The following is an 18,774-nucleotide window of genomic DNA, read 5'->3' as shown; positions in this document are numbered from 1 at the left end:
CACTTCATTCATCTATCTCCCTTCACTGCTTTCTCGTTCTTCACCTTCTTCTCTCTCTTTTCCAACCTCTCCATCCTTTCACCACCCCTAACCCTTAACTCCTATCTCTTTCTCCCTTCCCCTTCTCTCTTTTTGCATCCCCTTCACTTCTCCATCTCCTTAATTCACTCCATCATCCTCCACCCAATCCATTCTTTCACATCTCACCTCTCTTTCTGCCACCTCCTTTTCCTATCGGTTCTTCTCTGGTTCTCCGTTCCTTCTGTCACTCTTCCCTTTTTCACATATGTCTTCTCTTTCTTTATTGTCTGTCTGTCTGTCTGTCTGTCTGTCTGTCTGTCTGTCTGTCTGTCTGTCTGTCTGTCTCTGTCTCTGTCTCTGTCTCTGTCTCTGTCTCTGTCTCTCTCTCTCTCTCTCTCTCTCTCTCTCTCTCTCTCTCTCTCTCTCTCTCTCTCTCTCTCTCTCTCTCTCTCTCTCTCTCTCTCTCTTTCTTTCTCGCTATCTATATTTCTTTCTCTCTTGCTATCTCTCTCTCTTTCTCCCTCTCTGATGCTGCCAGGGCCAATGGCAGCGGTTAATGCTGAGGCGTGGACATTAATAAATCCAGCAATAAGAACTGTTGATGCAATTGGCTCAACAAGTAGATCAGAGTGGGGCTATTTTTCTTGGCAAAGAAGAAGACAGTGACTTGTGGCAGGAGAGTGGGGTCATAGATTTCAGTCAATTGGAAGAGGATTAAAAAGAAGTTGAGGAGAAATATTCTCGAAATGCAATACTTCTCTGCATTATACCCCATCAACCGTTCCTCAATCCATTGGGTATTATTGTTTGGAATATTCATGAGAGGCAGCCAGCTTCTGAATGACTGCTATTTCTGGGAGATATTGGCAGATTAAGTGAATGAGTATGGATATGATGGATGAAATGTAACATAGAAACATAGAAAATAGGTGCAGGAGGAGGCCATTCGGCCCTTCGAGCCAGCACCGCCATTCAGTGTGATCATGGCTGATAGTCCCCTATCAATAACCCATGCCTGCCTTCTCCCCATATCCCTTGATTCCACTAGCCCCTAGAGCTCTATCTAACTCTCTCTTAAATCCATCCAGTGACTTGGCCTCCACTGCCCTCTGTGGCAGGGAATTCCATAAATTCACAACTCCCTGGGTGAAAAAGTGAAGAAATTACTTCCCCATTATTCTAAGACTGTGGCCTCTGGTTCTGGACTTGTCCAACATTGGGGAAAAAAATTCCTGCATCTAGCTTGTCCAGTCCTTTTATAATTTTATATGTTTCTATAAGATTCCCCCTCATCCTTCTAAACTGCAGTGAATACAAGCCTAGTCTTTTCAATCTTTCCTCATAAGACAGTCCCGCCATCCCAGGGATCAATCTCATGAACCTACGCTGCACTGCCTTAATCCCAAGGATGTCCTTCCTCAAATAATGAGACCAAAACTGTACACAATACTCCAGATGTGGTCTCACTAGAGCCCTATACAACTGCAGAAGAACCTCTTTACTCCTATACTGAAATCCTCTTGTTATGAAGGCCAACATTCCATTAGCTTTAATCACTGCCTGCTGTACCTGTAAGCCAACATTTAGTGACTGGTGTACAAGGACGCCCAGGTCCCGCTGCACCTCCCCCTTACCTAACCTAACCCTATTGAGATAAAAATCTGCCCCCTTGTTTTTGCCGCCAAAGTGGATAACCTCACATTTATCTATATTATACTGCATCTGCCACGCATCTGCCCACTCACTCAACCTGCCCAGGTCACCCTGCAACCTCCTAACATCCTCTTCACAGTTCACACTGCCACCCAGCTTTGTGTCATCTGAAAACTAGCTAGTGTTGCTCCTAATTCCCTCTTCCAAAACATTAATATATATGGTAAACAGTTGCGGCCCCAACACCGAGCCTTGCGCCACTCCACTCACCACTGCCTGCCATTCTGAAAAGGACCAGTTCACTCCTACTCTTTGCTTCTGGTCTGTCAACCAATTTTCTATCCAAGTCAACACCCTACCCCCAATACTATGTGCTCTAATTTTAGTCACCAGTCTCCCATGCGGGATCTTATCAAAGGCTTTCTGAAAGTCTAGATATACAGGTACACAACCTTTTATCCGGAGTTCCGGAAACCGAAAAACTCCGAAAACCGGCCATTTTTTCCAGGATGTCGTCTGCGCACCAAAGCTCGCGTTTGGCGCCAAACTTGACCCGAAACGACCCACGGTCAACCCAGGTCAGTACTACTGTAGCGGCTGCCTCCTCCCCGGAGACCGGGGAGATACTTACAACATCTGTAAATCATTGCGTAAATGTTAGTCATATAGTCCTCCAATTATTATGTGAGGGGGGGGGGGGGGAGATTTAAAAAAAGGGGTAAACTTTAATTCTTCCCATCCCCTACCTGGTCAATAAGTTTAATTTGGGAGCGGTCTTTCATGCCTTACCGGGACGCATTTGCAGTAAGCTCCGCAACGCTGTGGCCGCCAACTCCCAGCTGGGGCTGCGGGCGTCCGGCCGCGGGCGGCACCGGTTGGAGCTCCGACCCCGGCAACTCTACCCCTGGCTGCGAGGTGCTCCAAATCCAGCGCCGCCCACCAGGGATAGAGTTGTCGGGGTCTGAGCTCCAACCGGCGCTGCCCACGGCCGGACGGAGCCCCCAGCTCCGCGATGTTGGGAGTCGCCGACCAGGTAGGAGACTAAAAATTAAAGTTTCCCCCTCCCCCACACCACCACCACATAAAAATCCCTCCAAACTAACTGACTAACATTTATGCAATGATTCCCCGGTCACCGGGGAGGAGGCAGCCGCTCCAGACTTTTCAAGCCGCCCGCGCTACCTACCTAATCTACGCTAAAAATCTTTCATTCGGAAATCCGAAAATGTCCGAAATCCGACAAGTGTCTGGTCCCAAGGCTTTCGGATAAAAGGTTGTGCACCTGTACTAACATTGCGAGTTTCTCCAAGTAGGTAACAAAAATAGAAAGTAGATTATTTTTTTAAACTGTGAGGGATTGAAAGGTGTTGGTGTTCTGGGGAACCTGAGTGCCTTTGCACACAATTACTTGTTAACAAGCAGGTCAGGTATAGAAAGCCATGAGGACCATCAATGCCAATTTGGGCGTCATTGCAAGAAGATTTTCACATAAGAGTAGAAATATCCTCCTACAATTATACAACCTTCCATCTTTGGCAGCCCAGCAGAATTATGGATGACTTGTGAGAAGGTTGAATGGTCTACTTTAGACTTTAGAGATACAGCGCAGAAACAGGCCCTTCGGCCCGCCGAGTCCGCGCTGACCAGCGATCACCCCATACACTAGCACTATCCGACACAATTGGGACAATTTACAATTTTACTGATGCTAAAACCTATAAACCTGTATGTCTTTGGTATGTGGGAGGAAACCGGAGCACCTGGAGAAAATATATGCGGACACAGGGATAGCATACAAACTCCGTACAGATAGCACTTGTGGTCAGGATCGAACCTGGGTCTCTGCCGCTGTAAGGCAGAAACTCAACCACTGCGCCCCTGCACTCTTTCTAATTGCCACTCTTGCTTCTATTTGTTTTGTAGTGTGAGAAGTAGAGCGCTTAAGGCAGGTTTGAGTGCCCACTTGTTAATATATATGTTTTGGGAGAGATAATACTCCATACATCTAAAATAATTAAGAAGCATCAATCAGAACTGAATGTAGTACAGCATTGCAGATCATCCAACTTACTTTAGTTACAACATTTGATCCATCTTTTTGAACGCAGTCACAACCTTTAAATACATTTTAAATATATTTGAAATACTTTAGTGTACACTTTTAATCAAACAAAATGAACAAAACAAATTTCATGAACGTTTCTAGGGCACAACAAAACAGTAATAGTTTTCACTGACTTTGATTTCACTTTGCACTATCAGCAATTAGCTATGCCTTCAGGTTGGATGATGTGTTAAACAGTAGCTGTACCCATATTAGCAGTGTTATCTTCAGACTAGTTCAAAGAGCCAGCTGTCTGTACAGCTTTTTTGAGGTATAATACGTGTTATTAGTGAGGTGTTAATGCAAGCCTGGAGAGGTGCCAGAATCTACTGATGATGTAAACACCCACTGAAGCTGATGTAACTATGTGAACACATCTAGTAATAGCATAATGTTTTTAAGAAGGAACTGCAGATGCTGGAAAATCGAAGGTAAACAAAAAAGCTGGAGAAACTCAGCGGGTGCTGCAGCATCTATGGAGCGAAGGAAAAAGGCAAAGTTTCGGGCCGAAAACCCTTCTTCAGACTGATTGGGGGTGGGGGAGGGTGGCGGGGAGAAGAAAGGTAAAAAGGAGGAGGAGGGCAGGGGGGGTCACAGGGAGGGGGCAGTTAGAGAGGAGGTTGTGAAACTGTCTCCGGAGAGAGGAGGAGAACTTCTTCAAGGTAGGCACACCTTGAAGAGATTTCACAGAGGAGTATACAAAGTGTTTAAGAAGGAACTGCAGATACTGGAAAATCGAAGGTACACAAAAAAGCTGGAGAAACTCAGCAGGTGCAGCAGCATCTATGGGGCGAAGGAAAAAGGCAACGTTTTAATAGCATAATGTTGATCTATCATCTATCTCTCATGTTTGCCTGATTAGCCTGACATTAAACTCCACGGACCTTCCTTCGGCTAAAACCAGGGTAGTGGGATCATTCCTAGGCAGCTACTTCACAGTCCTGCTCCACCCCTCTCCTCCCTCCCCCAACTCCACCTCAACCGCACCAACAGTCTCAATCCACCTACCTCTTGATCTTTCTCATTTGATAATCCTGAGTTAAGCCAGAGGCTTGAGCCTAGCCACGGATCCCCAGTGATAATTGACCCGGTTTAAAGCAAATCTACAGCCTTTAATTACTAGTAGTAAACTTTTAAAATTGTGACAAATAATAGATTCTTCACCACAATTAGAATGTTAAATGGTTAAAAGGGCTTCATCGTGGTTTTGGGGGAATTTTGAGGCAGACTAAATTCTTGAAACAGTTTGACTCAAAGACTTTACTTTAGAGTATTTTGGTAAGTTGGGAAAGTTCTGCTCCAGGGGATGCTAAAATGGAATGCTTTATTGGTTGTGTCTCTGTTCACAAGCCCAACAAACTCACTTGCCATGTCACTTAACCTGGGCCACTGAGTAATTTTAATAGCATGAGAGTATTTGCCTAATTTCTCTGGCTCTTTTACTTCTAAATACGTGCCCACTTACAGCAGTGAACAAATTCATCCTCTTCCTTGTCGCTATCCACAAGTCTCAAACTAGTGTTAAATGGGACATTTTGTTTGATAATAAACACTGCCAGCATTCCCAGATTTTAGCTATTCAAAGAGTTTGTAGTAGATAAAAAGGGAAAACTGTAAGTGGTGGATGTCTGAAATAAAATGCATATATATTAATATGGTGTGTAAAGAGAAAATAGTAAGTAACTGAGGTTAGTAACTGAACCATTTTTAGTGTGCATCCATCACAAGATCCATCTTTTGTATTATGGTGAGAGATAAAGCATAATCCTAACTGAACATAGAGTCATAGTCATACAACATGGAAACAAGCCCTTCATCCCAACGTGCCCACACCAACCAACATGTCCCATTTACACGTCCCCACCTTCTAGCGTTTGGCCCAAATCTCTCCAAACCTGTCCTATCCATGTACCTCTCTAATTGTTTCTTAAACACTGCAATAGTCCTTGCCTCAACTACCTCCTCTGGTAGCTCATTCCATACACCCACCACTATTTGTATGAAAAGGTTACTCCTCAGATTCATATTAAATCTTTCCCCCTTCACGTTAAACCCATGTCCTCCGGTTTATCGATTCCCCTACTCTGGGGAAGAAACACTGTGCATCTCCTCAAACTATTCCTCTCATAATTTTATGCACCTCTATACGATCACCCCTCATCCTGCACTGCAAGGAATAGAGTCCCAGTCTGGTCAACCTCTCCCTATAGCTCAGACCCCCAAGTCCTGGCAATATCCTCGTAAATCTCTGCATCCTTTCCAACTTTACAACATCCTTCATGTAACATGGGGTCCTACCTATAATCAATGAACAATTAGCAAAAGCAAGGAAGTAAGTTGTAGTCAGAATTGCAAGATTGCTTATAAATTAGGATATGATCCTATTTTCTCAGGGATCTCCTCAGGCATTTCCAGGACAGGAAAATTTAGTTGAAAAATAAAAATACAAATTGCTGGAAATATTTAGTATGTATGGGAAGATTTGTGTTAGACAGAAATACGGTAAGGTTTACAATCCCACATTTACATGACTTACAATCTTATCAATTTGTATGTACGTTAGAGTCCCAACTTTCACTACTATTTATCCACATACCATATTTTAGGCAGGCAAAATTCCTTTGCACCTAAGAGATCGCTTCTCCCCATTGGATTGCAACCTTGTCGTGGTCGGGGAGCTTGTGTGTCTCAGTGACCCCTAGAGCTATGCCAGCGGGAGATTTGTTAGGGTCTCCCATGCTGGACAGGTCGAAGGGTAGAGGCGAGATGAAGAGCGATCAACTGGTCCTCCAGGTTGGAGGTTGAGCATAGGGCTGACAACCCTGTCTGGGAAAGCAAATATGTTACGGAAACAGCAACTGTAGGAATCAACACTACTGAGCGTGATGGACTTCCAGGGCTATCGACAAATGCTAGGACCTGACCTGGGGTAGTGTCCAGAAGCTAGCCCAGAACAGATAGGAGTGGAGGACCTTCATTGCTGCCCTACATGCCAAGAGGCATAATAGGCAGTAAGTAAGTAAGTAAGAGATTGCTTCCGTGGATGTAGCTCTCTTAAACGCAACATAGGCCATAGAAAAATACAGCACAGGGCAGGCCCTTTGACCCACAATTTCTGTGCAAAACATGATGGCAAGATAAAGTAGACTCATCTGTCTACATATGTTCCATATGTTGCTATTTCCTGTATATCCATGTGCCTATCTAAAAGCCTCTTAAATCCACTATCATATTTTCCTCCTTCACCATCCCTGGCAGTGTGTAGTGGGCACCCATCACTCTGTGCCAAAAAAAACCTAACCCTGCACCAAACTAGCAGTTATAGACAGAAATGCTGGTGAAACTCAGCGGGTGAGGCAGCATCCATGGAGCGAAGCACCTTGAAAGTTTCAACCCGAAATGTTGTCTATTTCCTTCGCTCCATAGATGCTGCCTCACCTGCTGAATTTCTCCAGCATTTTTGTCTACCTTCGATTTTCCAGCATCTGCAGTTCCTTCTTAAACACCAAACTAGCAGTGTTGTGGCAGATTATTTAGAATGACAACATAATCCATAATCCTCCCAGTTTAATCTCTGAATATGTGCTTCAAACATAGCATTTGACAATTTCTAATGCTGAAATGATTTTGCAGTTTTTCTTTACTTTATTAAATGGAACAATGATTGTAAGCTCATCAAATAACACATCAATATCTGGAGACATAAGAGACTGCAGATGCTGGAATCCTTAGCAAAACACAAAGTGCAGGTGTTCAGAAATTCCAACCTGAAATGTTGCCTGTTCATTCTCTCCAAGAAGCTGCATGACCTGTTGAGTTCCTCCAGCGCTTTGTATTTTTGCACATAAATATCTGGCCCTATTTCTGCAACCAGGGTCGCCTTTTTGCATTCCTGTATAACCTCATTCCAAGCATTTTCACTCTCATCCTCAACTTTCACAATAATTTAATTAATTTGATGTACAGAAGGAAATTTTCTGTACGCTTAGCTTGGGAAAGTGCTGTCATTTGTTGCTGCCTTACAATTTGACAGCTGCCAACTTGGTTTTCATCCACATCAAATTATGCAGCCACTTCCTTTACTTCCTCACTCTGATGCTTGGACCATAATTATTCACAATCTTCTCCCGCTTACTCTACTACGCTGATATGTAGTGACTCAAAATTCTTACTGTGGAGATTGCAGGTTTTACAGACATAAATCACAAGATGCTCACACAAGGTATACATTGGTTAAACAAGTAGTTTATTCAATTGTACCTCAGACAGGCGCTGGGACTTTCCAAGTTGATGGTAGTTAAGGATAGACATAAAGGAAAAAAAGAGGCCCATTGGAGACACAAAAGACTGCAGATGCTGGAATCTTGGGCAATAAACAAAACTGCTGGAAGAACTCAGTGAGTCAGGCAGCAACTATGGAGGGAAACAGGCAGGCACCTTTTTGGATTGGGAACTTTCTTCTGACCTGTTGAAATTGACACAATACCAAATCCTGGTAGCGTAGATGGAGTTGTGATAAAAGAAGATATGGGAGCATAAAAACCAATGTGTGATATTGGAGAGTCCGAAGGTGACTCACTTGCCAGCCTCTGACCTGTTCTTGAGCCAGAGTATTTTGGGGCAGTGACTACAAATTTAAATTTCTGCTTAATAGCATCTGAGTTGCCTCAGCAAAATGTAATCTGAGCAAGAGTGTTCAGATGTGTAGGAAAGAACTGCAGATGCTGGTTTAAATTGAAGATACCTGTAGACACAAAATGCTGGATGTTTATGAATGATCCACAGCAACCCACACATAGTGAAGATCAATCTTTATTCCATAGGCAAACAGGAACATTCAAGCAGCCAGCTATTCGCATCTAGCTCCACTGGCTTGTGAGAGAGAGAGAGAGAGAGAGCGAGTTAGCTGACATTGATAGTGTAAAGCTATGTAGTACCGTAACACCATGTAATGGGTGGCATGCACATATGTGTAGTGGAGATTATAAATGGCATGAATTAATAAGGGTTAATCTACACTGGAGTAACTCAGCGGGACAGGCAGCTTCTCAAGAGAGCCGAATGGGTGACATTTCGGGTCAAGACCCTTCTTCAGACAGTCTGAAGAGCGTACAGATTATTGATAAGTAATGCTGTGGTAGTTTTAACTATAGTTTAGATTGGACTGATCTGGTGATAATTAGCTGGATTGTGCCTGCTCTGGTTTTTGTAAAGGCTTTGATTTATAATCGTAAAAATATGAGGTACAAAGCCCCTCCATGAGGCTTCAAATTATAGCCCCTGCCCCACTTAGGAAACATGAACGGAAACCTCTGGAGACCTTGCGCCCCACCCAAGGTTTCCGTGAGGTTCCCGGAGGTTTTGGTCACTCTCCCTAATGGTCGAAAGTGGTTTTCTCGTAGTCAAGGCTTCATCTATGTTCCTGCGATTATTTCAACAAAACCAAAACTGGCCTCGTCTAAAAATAGGTTGCCGTTTGGTCGAAGCCAGTGGAGTGGAGTCGCTATTTACTTACAGGCAGTCGAAGGCAATCTCCTTCGCTGACCGGCCATTTTGATTGGTTTTCAGGGCCTAGACGATCCGACGGAAGGTAAAATGCCCACTAACTTTATTAAACTTCTTAAAACTGTCTCCAGTCCTTCTCAGATTCAGATTCAGATTCAGATTCAGATTCAATTTAATTGTCATTGTCAGTGTACAGTACAGAGACAACGAAATGCATTTAGCATCTCCCTTGAAGAGCGACATAGCAAACGATTTGAATTAAAAAAAAATAATAAGTGTCCGGGGGGGGGGTGGTGATTGGCAGTCACCGAGGTACGTTGTTGAGTAGAGTGACAGCCGCCGGAAAGAAGCTGTTCCTCGACCTGCTGGTTCGGCAACGGAGAGACCTGTAGCGCCTCCCGGATGGTAGGAGGGTAAACAGTCCATGGTTGGGGTGAGAGCAGTCCTTGGCGATGCTGAGCGCCCTCCGCAGACAGAGCTTGCTTTGGACAGACTCAATGGAGGGGAGCGTGGAACCGGTGATGCGTTGGGCAATTTTCACCACCCTCTGCAATGCCTTCCGGTCGGAGACAGAGCAGTTGCCATACCATACTGTGATGCAGTTGGTAAGGATGCTCTCGATGGTGCAGCGGTAGAAGTTCACCAGGATCTGAGGAGACAGATGGACCTTCTTCAGTCTCCTCAGGAAGAAGAGACGCTGATGAGCCTTCTTGATCAGAGTAGAGGTATTGTGGGTCCAAGAGAGGTCATCGGAGATGTTGACTCCCAGGAACCTGAAGCTAGAAACACGTTCCACCTCCGTCCCGTTAATGTGGATGGGGGTGTGCGTGCCACCTCTGGACTTCCTGAAGTCTACAATGAGCTCCTTGGTCTTCTTGGAGTTAAGGGCCAGGTTGTTGTCAGCGCACCATGCTGCTAAGTGCTGGACCTCCTCCCTGTAGGCCAGCTCATCGTTGTTGCTGATGAGGCCAATCACCGTTGTATCATCATCATATCATCTCCCCCCCTTCTCTCCCCTTCTGCCCCCTTCTCTCCCCTTCTGCCCCCCTTCTCTCCCCTTCTCCCCCCTTGTGTGTGTGTGTGTGTGTGTGTGTGTGTGTGTGTGTGTGTGTGTGTGTGTGTGTGTGTGTGTGTGTGTGTGTGTGTGTGTGTGTGTGTGTGTGTGTGTGTGTGTGTGTGTGTGTGTGTGTGTGTGTGTGTGTGTGGTCGGTAGCAATGATCCTGTTGGAGCTTTGGTCAGTAGATGCAGCTTATGCTTCGGTCGAGGCTTTGATGGAAACCTTGGGTGGGGCGCAAGATCTCCAGAGGTTACCGTTCAGGTTTCCTAAGTGGGACAGGGGCATTAGTTTAAAAATTGTAATAGTAAAATTGACCACAAAACAGCTGGACAAATCTTCTGGAAAGAAAATCAACCCATCTTGCCTGAAGTCAACTCTTAGCTGCCCTCAAGTGGTTCAGCAAACTATTTGGTTGAATCAAAGCTTATATCAAGTGGACAGTGGTGACTCAAAGGGAATCTCAGGGTAATCAATTTACAACAATGGCATCGCACTGATTCTGACTGAACACAGGATTAAAGATTTTGATTAACAAAATAAAAATGAACAGTGGCTGCTAGATAGAAGTGCATGCGACATGACAATGACGCCAATGCACAATAGAAAGGGTTTTTCTAAAATCACTGGATGAACAGATGTGTCTTCATTCAAAATAGAGATCGGCAATAAAGGGAAGCTCTAACGGTTACACAGAAATCATTAATTTGCTAAAACAGGGATTCTTGCTATAATTATTACAATTATAATTGAGTAGTAGTGAACAATTTTGTTTTCATGTTAAGTAGGTGAATGCATAATGGCAGCTGGTTTTAGTGGGAAATGAGAACTGGGAGAGTATAAACACAATTGTAATCAGGCCATTGATCCCTATTGTTTGATTTAAGCAAAAATACTAAGACTGCATTAGGCCCTCAGTTAACTGGAAATCAGCTGGTTTTGGAAAACCTAAACACAAAAATAAATTAACATTTAAACAAAAATTACATGTAATTAATTTAGGGGAATAGTGGATATCAGTCAGCACAATAGCAAGGCATATGTTCAGAACCAACGGTCAATTTGAGAGCATATTGGGTGATCACAGGATAACTTGGAGGAAGTTATAACTGGTATAAGACATTAGTTGTATCAGTTTTATAAAATAAAGATCCAATCTATGCTTTGGCTAGAAGCTAGAATTAAAACCCAGCTTCTTGATCACAAGCAAACGTTTCCTGCTAAATTAACAACAGACACAAGGTAGGAAACGTGACAATGCTACACAATTTATCCTCAGGTGCTGAGGAAAATAATGGGGGCAATAACAGTTTATTGAGAACAGGACCCAGTGGAAGACATTACCCTTAATGTCAAACCTAGAGAAATCTATAGGCATTGGTTCTAACTTAGAAAAGATAAAGTGTGTAATATATAAGCATATAGAAGATATAGGGATATTAGTAGATTAAATATAAATTTAAGATACTACAGCTCTATTTGTTCATCCAGTAATAATATACAAAATATTAGTTGCAAGCCACATTTTATATACAGCAAATTTAAAATCCAATTGGACGTAACAAAGCTTTATTTAAACTAACCGGGAATGTAAGGTGCTGAAGATGGACACAAAATGCTGGAGTAACTCAGCGGGTCAGGCAGCAACTCTGGAGAAAAGGAATAGGTAACGTTTCGGGTCGAGACCCTTCTTCAGACTGAGAGCCAGGGGAAAGGGAAACTAGAGGTATGAAAAGGCACAGAACAAATCACTGCCTGCACCGATGACTCAAAAAGGTGGAGCCCACAATGGTTCATTCTTGGCTGCGGAAGAGGTGATAATGAAGGGACACAAACATTGAAACTTATGAAAAGGTACAGGCAAATCGCAGCCAACAACCAGTATCCACAGTTCCTTCCTACACAAATATAAGATGTTATTCCTCTAGTCTGTTGTTGCCCCCACTCTGACAATTGAGGAGGGCCAGGACTGAAAGAAAGGACTGTATCAGAATGGGAAGGAGAGTCAAAAACGTAATCAAAAGGGGGGTCTAGTCTTTGCAAACTGAGTGCAAGTGTTCGGCTAAACGGTCGGCGAGTCTGCGCTTAGTCTCACTTCGTCTGTACTGGAGGCTACAGCTCAATCCCATGCTGATCACTCTTCCAAATCCAGTAAAATACTGTAAGCTGTTTGCCATGAAATTTCACCTTATATTTAGCTGAATTTAAAGGTTATATCTCTGACCCATAGGCATATATTGTCACTTTAATATTCTTTTTCTAGCGCATGGCGTGCACAGCCTAAAGTTGAAAGACAACTTGTTCTATTTGATCTTATTTGATTGTGCACGCCGGGTTGATTGCATTAGTCGAAACAAGGCGGACCATGTGAAGGTTGCAATCTCACACCCCACTTTAATATTCTGAATATGGCCAGACCCTAAACTACTGATATCTGGTGGCCCAATGTAATTTTAATTCTGTACGTATAATGTACTATTGAAATTTAGATCCTGCCCTAACATATTTCTAATTGCAATACTGTGTTAAATATTTACTATTTTCCCAGTGTTATCCAGAGTTGCGATATTCATTATGATATTTAGTTTCAAATTACAGTGATTTTAACTTGATAGAACTGAAACCTTCAATCCCAGTGCAGCCTCATGAGCTGGTGAGACTCTATTTAAATTGCAGACTGACTGCTGTCTGGGAGAAGCATTATAACATCCAGTGTTCAAACAGACACGCTGTCCTGGCAGTTATTGTTCAGCAGCAGATAAAATAGCCATTTAAATCTCTGAGAGTTTAAAAGGCACCAGTAGCCTGAGGGTAAGTGACTTGCATTGTCTGTAAGCTTCATTAAAGTGTATTAAAAACAGAATGCATCACGGAAGCTTCTTTGTGGAAGGTTATTGATGGATTACCACCTTCTTTCTCGGAGACTGCTTTTCGCAACTAAAAACCTCGGTGCCCCATAATACCTTCAGATCCTGATGGGTTTGGATCACAGTTCCCCTGCTGAAAAGGTGAAGTGCTCAAGAAAGACAAAGCTCTGGCAACCAAAGTTGCACCTTAATCATTGCATGCTATTTAAACAGAGCAGCGCACCTTTCCTTTCCCTCTTATTCTGGACTGCACTGAGAAAAAACATTGGGATACTGTTGTAAATTAATCATATAACAATTACAGCATGGAAACAGGCCATCTCGGCCCTACAAGTCCGTGCCGAACAACTTTTTTCCCTTAATCCCACCTGCCTGCACTCATACCATAACCCTCCATTCCCTTCTCATCCATATGCCGATCCAATTTATTTTTAATAAGATCCTTTATCTCGGGAGACATAGGTTACAGATATAAATTTTACATTATGTATTGTGTCCCATGTGATACGGAGGATCTTTGATAACGTTTTCTGTTTCCTGCACGAAGACATAAGTAAAGATGTTAAATTGCAGGTCGTGGTGTGTCGTTGTTGCAGTGGAAATAAGCATTAGGGTCCATAATATTATTTAGGTATCTTTATTAATAGGTAGATAGAAACCAAAAACTGGAGTAACTCAGTGGGACAGGCAGCATCTCTGGAGAGAAGGAATGGGTGACGTTACGGGTCGAGACCCTTCTTCGATCTGAAACATCACCCACTCCTTCTCTCCAGAGATGTTGCCTGTCCCACTGAGTTACTCCAGTTTTTTTTTGTCTATCTTCAGTTTAAACCAGCATCTGCAGTTTCTTCCCACTCAAATCTCACTGTAACAGGTGAAGTTCAGTTCATTGAAACAATCTGGAATAGCAAATAATGGTGACGATGAAACTACTAGATAACCATTAAAAACACATTTGGTTTACTAACGTCCTTAGAAAAGAAAATCTGTCATCTTTAACTAATCTGGATGACACGTGACTCTAGAATCATCAATGTTTAACTCCAGCCTGAGTATTCTATTAAGTAGCCAAGCATATCGTTCAGTTCGAGAAGCAGTTGGGAATGTGCAATAAATCCTGGCTTCACCAGTGCCATTATCATCGTCTGCACTCATTAAAAAATGGGAAGCCTCAGGACTTTTAGCTGCAATATATAACTGCAAGTTATACATTGTTCTTGGTGTTTTTCTGACCTGGCTTTTCCGTTTTGGAGCTGACTTATTTCCACTTATTTTCTATGAGAACATCTGCTGATTTTAGGTATCATTCCACCTGTTATCAGTCATCGATCAACTCCTGCAGTCACCGTTGAGTGTGAGATCTCAGCAGAACTCTAGAACTGAAGAGAGTATTAATTGCTGAACATGAACCGATGTGAGTCCAACAGTGCAGCAAATACATCAATTGCCATCTGAATTCTGGGTTGAACTTCAAGGAAGCTGAACTTTCATCTTGTATGAAAGCCTTACTAGTGTTTCCCCAAGATCTAGATAAATGTTCGGCTACAAAATGGTACACTAGCCATTAACATTCGTCCTTTTGAACTGAGGCTGAATGAATTGTTCTCTTCCATCACGATTCAGAAGGCTCTGAGTTGAAGCTTGTAGATTATTGGAGTAGGTTCTCACATCCAGGATTTGCATGCATTTGGAAAGGCTTTGTGCATGGGTAATTGTGTTTCACAAACTTGATTGAGTTTTTCAAGAGGTGATCAAGAAAACTGTTGAAGGTAGTGTGGTAGACATTGTCAAATGGACTTTTGCGTGGCCTTTGACACAGTATCACATGGTAGGCTGGTCTGGAATGTTAGATCACATGGGATCCATGACAATCTAACCAACTGGATATAAAATTGACTTGAAGGTGGGAAGATAGAAAATAAAGTGGCTGAAGGTTCCTTTTCAGCCTGGAAGCCTGTAACGGATGGTGCACCACAGGGATCCACTGTTATTCATCATTTATAGTAATAATTTGGATGAGAATGTAGTTAGAATGGTTAGTAAGTTTGCACATGGCACTAAAATTGGTGATAGTGAAGAAGGTTATCTAAGATTCCAATGGGATCTTAATCAATTGGACCAAAAGGTAGAATGGTAGATTGAGATGAATTCAGGTAAATGCGAGATATTGCATTTTGATAAATCATACCCTGGCAGAACCTACACGGTAGATATGGGGAGAAGGCAGGAACGGGGTACTGATTGGTGATGACCAGCCATGATCACATTGAATGGCAGTGCTGGCTCGAAAGGCCAAATGGCCTACTCCTGCACCTATTGTCTATTGTCTAGATGGTAAGGCCCCAGAGAGTGTTATAGAACACAGAGGCCTAGGGATGTAAGTACATAATTCCTTGAAAGTTGTGACACAAGTACACAGGGAGGTGAAGATGGTGTTTAGCATGTTTGTTTTTATCAGTCAGGACACTGAGTCTCCTCGTGTCTCCTCGGTACCCCGCAACTGCACCCTTGCTCCCGCTCCACCTAGTCACAATAGGGACAAAATCCTCCTAGTCCTCACCTTTCACCCCATCAGCCGTCGAATACAATAAATAATCCTCTAACATTTTCACCACCTCCCATCTCCACCCCTTTCCGCCTTCTGCAGAGGCCTTCCCTCCACAACTTCCTGGTTAACTCATCCCTTCCCAGCCAAACAACCCCCTCAACAGGTAACTTCCCTTGCTACTGCAGGAGACACAACACCGGTCCCTATATCTCCTCCCTCCTCCCTCGACTCTGTCCAGGGACCTTGGCAGTCCTTTCCAGTTGGGCAGAAGTTCATGTTATCCCATGCTACCTGCTCCATGGTCGGATAGTCGGCGACTAAACCGTCTCCCCACCTTCTATGCCAGGTGAGGAGGGGGCTGTGGACCTCCAGCAGGACCAAAAACAAGACCTGTCAAAGGGCGGATGAGCTTCTAGCGAGCCAATGACCATCCACACTTCAGTAGAAGTTGTGATCACTGTCATTCATAACATTGTAAGGAGTGAAGAAAAACACAAAATGTAACTCTTCCCTCTCCTTGCTTCTCAAAAGAGAAGTTGTTAATTAATTAAACCATGATCTTACCCAAAAAGGTGATGACGGAAAATGCCCTAAAGGGCCTGTCTCACTGTACGAGGTAATTCCAGAGTTTTCCCGAGTATTCCCCCGATTCAAACTCGAAAAATGTCCCTAGCGGATCCGTAGGAGTTTGTGCATGTCTTGTAACGGCTCGTACGAATAACGGTAGGTACTCGGGAAACACGGTAAACTCGTGACGTTTGTTTCAACACTGTGAAAAATGTCCACGAGTAAAAAAATACGTGTGATGAAAAAAATTGTTACTTTTTACTTGTACGTGCCACTACGAGACATCCAGAAACTCCTGTGTAAAAAGGAAGTCTTTTGTTTTTAAATTAATAAATGATCCTGTCTTTGGGCGGCACAGTGGCCAAGTTTATAGAAATGTCGGCTCACATTTCCAGCTATCCAGGTTCAATCCTGACCTTGAGAGCTGTCTGTGTGGAATTGGCATGTTTTACCTGTGATCATGAGCATTTGCCGTTCCTTCCTGCACATCATGTGGGTTTCCTTCGGGTGCTCTGTTTTCTTCCCACATCACAAAAACACAGGGTTTGGTTAATTCACTACTGTAAATTGTCACTCGTACGTAGGTGAGTGGTAGAATTTACGGGGGGAGGAGGAGGAGTGAAGGTGGGGGGGGGTGGGTAGTTAATGGGAATTGGAACAATAGGTTTAGGGAAAGTTACTGGGGCATTGGGATTGCAGTATTGACTGACTTGCCACCTTTTAGGTCACAAGGTTAAATATAGCGCAAAATAATGTGACTTCACCAAAAGGAAATCATAAGTAGATCCAAGACTTTAGAATCAGTGCACTTCGTATCACCTTATATTTGTTTACTTTCAGTAATGCTGAAACTCCCGAAAATATTACAGCAACAATTGTCTTGACCTTCCACTGCACCACTTGCCTCATTATATATAAATGCATGAGAAGAAATCATCTCCACTGAGATACTGGGAAGTGCTAAGTCATTGCCTTTAGCTCTTGACACATACTGGTTCAAATAGTTTAGGTAATTATTGAAAACTGAGCTTTGGGCAACATAACTGTGTCATCACCTCTGTAACATTGTCCTGCTACTACTACCCTTGCCCATATCTTTACCTTTAAACTTTAGCATCCCGTTGAACCTTTTGGCCTGTCTGCTATTCTTCTTTCCTGCTTGTGTTCTGATTTATACCAGATGCTCTTCATCCATTGTTTCAAAGTTCACTGACTACATAAAGGTTAATCAATGCATAGTTTTTAAATTCCCATCTTTACGAAATCCTCCATGACCTACTCCTCCCTATCTTTGAATGGCTCGATTGTAGTCATGTGTTGTCTTTCTGCAGACTGGTTACCAAGCCACAAAAGCTTTTCACAGTCCCTTGGTGCATGTGACAATAAACTAAACTAAACTTTGTAGGTTCCTCCAACTGAAAAAGCCTCGTAATATTTGTGCCCCTCAAAATCTTACCCCAGAATTTATTTACTCCTCCATTGTAAATTATGTTTTCACCTGTCAAGTCCCAAAGACCTGGAATTTCCCCTCTAAGCCCTTCCGCCTCTCTTCCTTTCTCTGGGGACAGTGTTCTTTTTGGGACGGTATGAAATACTTAATTCTCTAAAAAAAAAAGCTAGATTGATGTACAGCAGGCAATAGCATCACGTGAACTCTTATATGTGTAATGGCATTTTTTTTGTCTTCAAAAAAGAAGTCTTGGATTCACTTTGACCCCATGTATCACCTTGACTCCACCTTTGATCAAGTTCTTTAATATTTCATTAAATGTCCCAGAGATTTCTTGCAGCAGTTATTTCACCTTGTTTTGTTTGGGTGAATTCCTAAATTCATTTCTCCACAATAATTAGTTTTTTTTCACAACAGTTTTACAAAAGCAAAAGGCTTTACATATATTGATATATTATGAGCAGCTCATTGTATGTTTGTGCGAGCGATGTCAGGAAACCAACTACCATTCTAATTTTAACTTCCAACATCAGCATTACGTAATCAAGTATAATAGAAGTTATGTATAATGTAACATTATAAGCAATTCCCAGAAAAGGCCTTTGAGCCTTGAATTGGAATCAATTGCTGATTCAGTGTGGAGTTCAGGATCCCCCACCTCATTTACTTTTGTCCATTTTATGGAGTTACAGTAGAACAGCTCCCAACTTAACTGGACTAGTCACAGAAAAACTGTGGCTATGAACACAGATTACACATAAGTTATCCTGCAGCAAGTGATCCAAAGCCTTTCTATGTCTACCAGGCTCAAGTTAAGAATGTGGTTGAACATTCTGCACATGCCTGAATGAGTCCAGCTCCAAAAAACACTCAAAAGATTTGACAACATCCAGGTTAAATAGCTTATTTGATCAGAAGTACAATCACTGACAGAAAATTAATTCCCTCATCCACTGTGGCATCTTGGCGGCAATGTATATGATCCCACAAAATGAGCTGCAGTA

Source organism: Leucoraja erinacea, chromosome 10, assembly GCF_028641065.1.
Source record: "Leucoraja erinacea ecotype New England chromosome 10, Leri_hhj_1, whole genome shotgun sequence".
Classification (NCBI taxonomy): Eukaryota; Metazoa; Chordata; class Chondrichthyes; order Rajiformes; family Rajidae; genus Leucoraja; species Leucoraja erinaceus.
This window is presented reverse-complemented; position numbering follows the sequence as displayed.